Raw genomic sequence first — 6,726 nt, 5'->3', positions numbered from 1 at the left:
TTGTGTATTTTGGTTGTGACTTTACACAGCAGTTATGAGGCTATTATCAGTTACATCAGTATGTCCTTCATGCTGCTGAAAAAGAAAGGTGAGCATTGTGCTTGCAGGACAAAACCTTGAGGTCTGGAGAGTTTGAGCTGCTCCCTGATTTGAGTAGAAAAGCTTGAGGTCAGGAGAGTTTGAGCTGCTCCCTGCTTTGAGTAGGAGAAAACCTTGAGGTCAGGAGTGTTTGAGCTGCTCCCTGCATTGAGTTGGAGGACACCTTGAGGTCAGGAGAGTTTCAGCTGCTCCCTGCATTGAGTAGGAGGACACCTTGAAGTCAGGAGTGTTCAGCTGCTCCCTGCACTGAGTAGGAGGACACCTTGAGTTAAGGAGTGTTTCAGCTGCTCCCTGCATTGAGTAGGAGGACACCTTGAGGTCAGGAGTGTTTCAGCTGCTCCCTGCACTGAGTAGGACACCTTTAGGTCAGAAGAGTTTGAGCTGATCCCTGCATTGAGTAGGACACCTTTAGGTCAGGAGTGTTTCAGCTGCTCCCTGCATTGAGTAGGACACCTTGAGGTCAGAAGAGTTTGAGCTGATCCCTGCACTGAGTAGGACACCTTTAGGTCAGGAGTGTTTCAGCTGCTCCCTGCATTGAGTAGGACACCTTGAGGTCAGAAGAGTTTGAGCTGATCCCTGCATTGAGAAGGAGGACACCTTGAGGTCAGGAGTGTTTGAGCTGCTCCCTGCATTGAGTAGGAGGACACCTTGAGGTCAGGAGTGTGTGAGCTGCTCTCACTGTTGCTGTATTTATAAACGTTACCTGTTAACCAATACCCAATACCTCCAAAGCCATCCTCTATTATACTGTGTTATAGTTTGCCATTCAATTCATCACAAAATAGAATGTCGATTCTATATCCCTGATAATCCGCTGTTTAAAGGTAAGGTGTTTGATAAAAATGCTGGACCGAACTTAAACGTGATTAAGCAACCAATTCTGTTTAAACACCATGTTTAAATATTTTGACATAGGGTTGTTTGATAGTAAAAGGCATATATTGTCATTGCTTTAATCGGGTCTCCAGAGGAGGATGACCTGATGAACATGTGTCACGTCAGTTTGTCTGCATATGTGACATCAACCGGCGCCAGTTGCACCTAACACAATATGCTTAACTTGTGAACTGTGCATGCCTCAGAGGCCCTATACTATGTCATCTGACGTGCTTACTGCCTGTACACAGACTGTGCCCAAGTCACACGCGAACTATTGTAGTCCAGAGAACAAGCGTTGTTTTCCTGTTCCATCCGATTTCACAGCGATCACTATGAGCTGGTGGGGTTCCTTTCTAGACACTGTCGTCTCGTAGGCGTGTGGGGGATTGAGATAACGTTTTAAAATAAATATAATAACTACATCCTGTTAAATTAAATTATATTAGACAAGAGATACGGGCTTCATGCTATCTAATACACGTACTGGGCTATAAAAGTCAGTTAACTCTCTTGCCTGGGGAAGATGCACCCTTCCTAGACCCGGCCTTTATTTCTGCCCAGTAGACCCTTACTAGACCCGACCTGTATTCCTTCACAGTAGACCCTTACTAGACCCGACATGTATTCCTTCACAGTAGACCCTTACTAGACCCGACCTGTATTCTTTCCCAGTAGACCCTTACTAGACCCGACCTCTATTCCTTCCCAGTAGACCCTTACTAGACCCGACATGTATTCCTTCACAGTAGACCCTTACTAGACCCGACCTCTATTCCTTCACAGTAGACCCTTACTAGACTCGACCTCTATTCCTTCACAGTAGACCCTTCCTAGACCCGACCTGTATTTCTTCCCTGTAGACCCTTACTAGACCCGACCTGTATTCCTTCCCAGTAGACCATTACTAGACCCGACCTGTATTCCTTCACAGTAGACCCTTACTAGACCTGGACTGTATTCCTTCACAGTAGACCCTTACTAGACCCGGACTGTATTCCTTCCCAGTAAACCCTTACTATACCCGACCTGTATTCCTTCACAGTAGACCCTTACTAGACCCGATCTGTATTCCTTCCCAGTAGACCCTTACTAGACCCTACCTGTATTCCTTCCCAGTAGACCCTTGCTAGACCCGACCTCTATTCCTTCACAGTAGACCCTTACTAGACCCGACCTGTATTTCTTCCCAGTAGACCCTTACTAGACCCGACCTGTATTCCTTCCCAGTAAACCCTTACTAGACCCGACCTGTATTCCTTCACAGTAGACCCTTACTAGACCTGGACTGTATTCCTTCACAGTAGACCCTTACTAGACCCGGACTCTATTCCTTCCCAGTAGACCCTTACTAGACCCGACCTGTATTCCTTCCCAGTAGACCCTTACTAGACCCGACATGTATTCCTTCACAGTAGACCCTTACTAGACCCGATCTGTGTTCCTTCCCAGTAGACCCTTACTAGACCCTACCTGTATTCCTTCCCAGTAGACCCTTGCTAGACCCGACCTCTATTCCTTCACAGTAGACCCTTACTAGACCCGACCTGTATTTCTTTCCAGTAGACCCTTACTAGACCCGACCTGTATTTCTTCCCAGTAGACCCTTACTAGACCCGACCTGTATTCCTTCCCAGTAGACCCTTACTAGACCCGACCTGTATTCCTTCCAAGTAGACCCTTACTAGACCCGACCTGCATTCCTTCCCAGTAGACCCTTACTAGACCCGGGTTTTATTTATTCCTCTGGACCCTACCCAGACCCAGCCTTTATTTCTGCACGCTTGGGTGGTTTTACATTATTTCTTCATAGTAGACTCTATGCTTTAAGTTGGTTATTGGGAGAAATATGCAGTTGGGGATTAGGACTTATATTATACTGTATGCGTTCGCCAAGGAAATCGAGCCTGGCTCAAGTGAACAATAGCGTGGTCAGAGATCGCCAGGTACACAACGTGTCTATAAGAGTGAGTGAGTATGGTTTTACGCTGCTTTTAGCGATATTCCAGCAATATCACACATTGTAAGCATCTCGGGAATCGAACCCGGGTCTTCGGCGTGACGAGCGATCGCTCTATCCACTATAGGCTGCCCGACCGCCCCACATGTTAATAAGAATTAGCGTCACATATCCTCTCTGGTCACCCACCCATCTGGACGCTGTCTCACTATGTATAGGCCTACGCTACAAGGACTGAATGTATCAGGTAAGATGTATGTTGTGGGCGTATTCTACATCGGAATCACTACATTGCGGTGTTCACTGCACACAAGTGGATGGCGTGAAGCACTATCGAACCAAGCCACAAACATGGGGAGGTAATGGATAAGGACGGCGTCGTGTGTGTGTGTGTGTGTGTGTGTGTTTACAAAACACAAGGTTTGGTTGAATGAACAAAAATAACAATACAATGACAAAGCCAATGAGTAAGGATTAATTGACAGAAGATTCAAATAAGTACACTAAAGTGGTGAAAGTGGTGACAAGGATCTGCTATTTGTGGCCCAAGCAATAAGGTAACCAAGATGTAATATAGATGACGTGATTATAGCACCGTGGAGTACACAAAGGGCAGGTAGATACCTTGGTCTCTGTGAATGGCTGGCTTCTTTCTTTGGATTTCGATGCTTTCTTGAAGTTTCCTCTTTTTCCAATGACTGATGTTGGTATGGAGAATCTTGGTTTCTGTCATGTATTCATAACTGGCGACTAAAGTGTCGAATTAATAATACCAGATTGACGCAGCCGCCATCCACTGGTATATGTAAAAGTATGTATATATGTCAGAGTAAATACACCGCAAGTTGTGCGGTTTAGTTCATCGTGTCTGTGGATAGTGTAACGTGATCATATAAGCACCTCCCGCTGTACACTTCATATAACCATACATTATAGGTGACGGACGTCTGACCTTAAAATGTGATTGGATTGGAAAAGTTAAAAAGTAGTATTTCTAAAACACCTCAATGTAGCTCGGTTCTGTATTGCTTCAGGGTCTGGATGTTGCAGTAACATTGAATGAGAGGGGATTTTTCATATACTGAACAACAAAAGTTCCTGTGACATTGAATAAGATTTAATGCAAAGTTAAGTTTTTACCAAATCAGAAACAATTTCGGTTTGCAACAGATAAAAGACTCCTGTAAGTGTTCAAATGGTTTAATTTGCCATACTGACTTCAGAAAATGCGTGATTTCATAAAAAAACAACCATGAACATGCCAAAATGTCAAATTACAAATCAATAGCGTGTGTGTCCACACATTTTCGTCTCATGGAATGGACCAGGCGTCGCACAAAGTCCTGTGGGATATCTGTTCGTATCTGCTGGAGCATGTTTCGAAGTTCCTGGAGTATCTGTGGAACACGTGGTAGACGTCGATCCATCTCATCCCACATGTGCTCGACTGGTGAGAGATCAGGGGAGCGAGCCGGCCAGGGGATGTTTTGTTGAAGAGAATCCTGAACAAGTAGAGCAATATGAGGCCGGGCGTTGTAATGTTGAAAGGTAATGCCTGGGCCATTACGACGCAAAAGCGGTAGAACAACAGGGCCGATGATCTCGTCGCGGAAGCGCTGTCCATTGAGATTTCCCTCTACCACTATCAAACGGGTCCTCTGTCTTGCTGTAATCCCACCCATACCATAACGCTGCCGACCCCGAGCCGATCTTCTTCCATGACACAATGATTGACCTTACGTTCACCTCGACGTCGGTACACTCGAATCCGTCCATCACTGTGGCTGAGCTGAAAACGAGACTCGTCAGAGAATAGAACTTGTCCCCAGTGCATGGCCGTCCAGCGTAGACGCTGTCTGCACCACTGTAGACGTGCTAGGCGGTGGTTTCCTGTCAAAATGGGACGTCTGGCGGGTCTTTTGGCGACAATCCCTGCACATATGAGGCGACGGCGTACGGTTTGCGAAGATATTCGTCGAAGGCCAGGGATGCTTCTTGCAGTCACTGTTGCTGGCTGGAATCAATTTCGTAGGAGTGTTGTTCGAATCCAGTTGTCTTGTCGATTATTGGTTACGTGTGGCTGCCACTCCGAGAATGGTCTCTGACTGCATTCGTCTGTTGCCAACGTTGTCATAAACACCAAATGGTGTTTCTGTGGACGTTAAATTGTCTTGCAACATCACGTTGACTCGATCCTGCTTCAAGCATACCAATGGCTCACAGACGCTCGTTTTTGGACAGGCGTGGCATTTCATATAATGTTGGATAATTGCGTAATTTTGTTGTTTTTCTAAGTGGTTGTTGTCAGCACGATGCTAAACAATGCATATGGAATCCCGTTAACGAACATGTTTTTATACCCATTCTTGGGTAGTGAAATGCATGGGGCTTGTATAAAAGTCAACTTTTGCATGGAATGCATGCTTTTCTGTAGCAGTTGCGTTTTTGTGACTTGATTCCATATATGTACTACAATATTGAAAAGCAAACTTTACTTGTTTGAAAAATACACTAAAATATTGGTGTTACAGGAACTTTAGTTGTTGAGTATATTTTGGACCCTTACCACTTAAAACCGCTTTATAACGGTGTTAGTATCTACACCGACACGTTGCAGTCATTTTAATAAAGAAGTTGTATATTAATAGAACTATATCCTTTGTTCAAAACAATGTACTGACCAACATCGACTATGTAGACCCACATCTCCTCAGTACCATAAAACACAGACCTAATACAGACAGGCGACTTATATTTACCAATGCATATGCTGAGTCCATATCTAGTAAGTTATGTTCCAGTGTTAGCTGTGTTTATATCCCTACATATAGCAGACACTTGGAATATATACACTTAGAGAGTTTAATCTTTTGTTTTTAAATCGAGAAAAATGCTATCTAGCACCTAGTGAAAAGAGGGTTAACCAACTGGTTTAATCCTAGTTAACGATTTCAGGATGTGACCTTTGTATGTCAAGTTCTCGTACTCAACGACTGAACTACACAGGTATAACGAAATGGGCTGTTTCAGCAGGGAGGTTGGGTGTATGCTGGACCGGTGTAGTCTTACACATCATGAAGTGACCGAGATGCCCTCCATCTGCATGGGCACGGCAGTCAGACATTGTGCCCACCCGATATACATCATACGTCTCTGGTAATATTAAAACCTGATTTATGCACATCCCAGAACCCGTAGAATTAAGACGTCATTATTGAGCTACAGGAACAGACGTCACCATCTCACCTGTAGATAGAACCGCCACCGTTGTAGCTGTGTTGTGTAACTGTAAGAGATTCACAGAATTTGATTGGCTAACCAAGCAATTTGTTTCTGTTTGTTTCGTAAACCCATTCGTCCATAAATATGGCCCTTACTCTATGGGGGTTCACACTCCAATGAACTCACACAAAGTGAAAGTTATTTATTCAAGAAACGATATGGGAGCACGGTTGGCCATGTCGCCTAAGGCCCTGCAATTCGCGTCCCTTGGGCACGCCAGAAACCTATGATTTGTTCGAATCCCGGTTCGCCCCGATTATGTTTATAGGTTTGTCGGCACCATACTCGTGCTCGTGGGTTCACCTAAGTGGTTAACGTCTGAGACCTGCATCACTTCGGACTTTCCTCCAACACTGAGCTGACAAGCCGTGATATAATGGAATACTGTTAAGAGCGAAGTAAAACCCAACTCACTCGCTCACTCACTCACACAAGAAACGACATGCCGAGTATACATTATCGCAGTTAAGTGCACTTGCGAACTATGACTCCCAAACCGATATATATCA

Source organism: Haliotis cracherodii, unplaced genomic scaffold (genome assembly GCF_022045235.1).
Source record: "Haliotis cracherodii isolate W230 unplaced genomic scaffold, xgHalCrac1.p SCAF_6, whole genome shotgun sequence".
In the NCBI taxonomy this organism is placed as follows: domain Eukaryota; kingdom Metazoa; phylum Mollusca; class Gastropoda; order Lepetellida; family Haliotidae; genus Haliotis; species Haliotis cracherodii.
This window is presented reverse-complemented; position numbering follows the sequence as displayed.